The sequence below is a fragment of the Hylobates moloch genome, unplaced genomic scaffold, assembly GCF_009828535.3.
Source record: "Hylobates moloch isolate HMO894 unplaced genomic scaffold, HMol_V3 SCAFFOLD_4, whole genome shotgun sequence".
Classification (NCBI taxonomy): Eukaryota; Metazoa; Chordata; class Mammalia; order Primates; family Hylobatidae; genus Hylobates; species Hylobates moloch.
In genome coordinates this window covers 112,464,907-112,466,573 of record NW_026652279.1, presented here as the reverse complement: position 1 = coordinate 112,466,573, position 1,667 = coordinate 112,464,907, and positions in this window count along the sequence as shown.

Below are 1,667 nucleotides of genomic sequence, written 5' to 3'. Positions count from 1 at the left end.
TTTTTAGGCCTGGGTCAGTCAAGTACGTAGACAAGCTTCTTGACATGTAGAATTGACGGGGACACTGGTAATTGATCCTATTTAAGAAAATGTCCTCAACACAATGATTTTGCTTAAGTACCTTCTTATTTTAAATGTACCCCAGGACACCACAGTTGTTTCTCTCTGTGGCTTTTTAATTTCCCTTTTGGTTCCAATTGACTTTATTTTTTTAGTTTTATATATATATATATATATATTTTATTTTATTCTTATTATACTTTAAGTTTTAGGGTACATGTGCACAACGTGCAGGTTTGTTACATATGTATACATGCACCATGTTGGTGTGCTGCACCCATTAACTCGTCATTAGGTATATCTCCTAATGCTATCCCTCCCCCCTCCCCACACCAGTCCCCGGTGTGTGATGTTCCCCTTCCTGTGTCCACGTGTTCTCCTTGTTCAATTCCCACCTATGAGTGAGAACATGCGGTGTTTGGTTTTTTGTCCTTGAGACAGTTTGCTGAGAATGATGGTTTCCAGCTTCATCCATGTCCCTACAAAGGACATGAACTCATCATTTTTTATGGCTGCATAGTATTCCATGGTATGTATGTGCCACATTTTCTTAATCCAATCTATCGTTGTTGGACATTTAGGTTGGTTCTAAGTCTTTGCTATTGTGAATAGTGCCGCTATAAACATACGTGTGCATGTGTCTTTACAGCAGCATGATTTATAATCCTTTGGGTATATACCCAGTAATGGGATGGCTGGGTCAAATGGTATTTCTAGTTCTAGATCCCTGAAGAATCGCCACACTGACTTCCACAATGGTTGAACTAGTTTACAGTCCCACCAACAGTGTAAAAGTGTTCCTGTTTCTCCACACCCTCTCCAGCACCTGTTGTTTCCTGACTTTTTAATGATGGCCATGCTAACAGGTGTGAGATGGTATCTCATTGTGGTTTTGATTTGCATTTCTCTGATGGCCAGTGATGATGAGCATTTTTTCATGTGTTTTTTGGCTGCATAAATGTCTTATTTTGAGAAGTGTCTGTTCATCTCCTTTGCCCACTTTTTGATGGGGTTGTTTTTTTCTTGTAAATTTGTTTGAGTTCATTGTAGATTCTGGATATTAGCCCTTTGTCAGATGAGTAGGTTGCAAAAATTTTCTCCCATTCTGTAGGTTGCCTGTTCACTGTGATGGTAGTTTCTTTTGCTGTGCAGAAGCTCTTTAGTTTAATTAGACCCCATCTGTCAATTTTGGCTTTTGTTGCCATTGCTTTTGACGTTTTAGACAAACATGAAGTCCTTGCCCATGCCTATGTCCTGAATGGTATTGCCTAGGTTTTCTTCTAGGGTTTTTATGGTTTTAGGTCTAACGTTTAAGTCTTTAATCCATCTTGAATTAATTTTTGTATAAGATGCAAGGAAGGGATCCAGTTTCAGCTTTCTACATATAGCTAGCCAGTTTTCCCAGCACCATTTATTAAATAGGGAATCCTTTCCCCATTTCTTGTTTTTGTCAGGTTTGTCAAAGATCAGATAGTTGTAGATATGCGGCATTATTTCTGAGGGCTCTGTTCTGTTCCATTTATAGATTCAATGCCATCCCCATCAAGCTACCAATGACTTTCTTCACAGAATTGGAAAATACTACTTTAAAGTCCATATGGAACCAA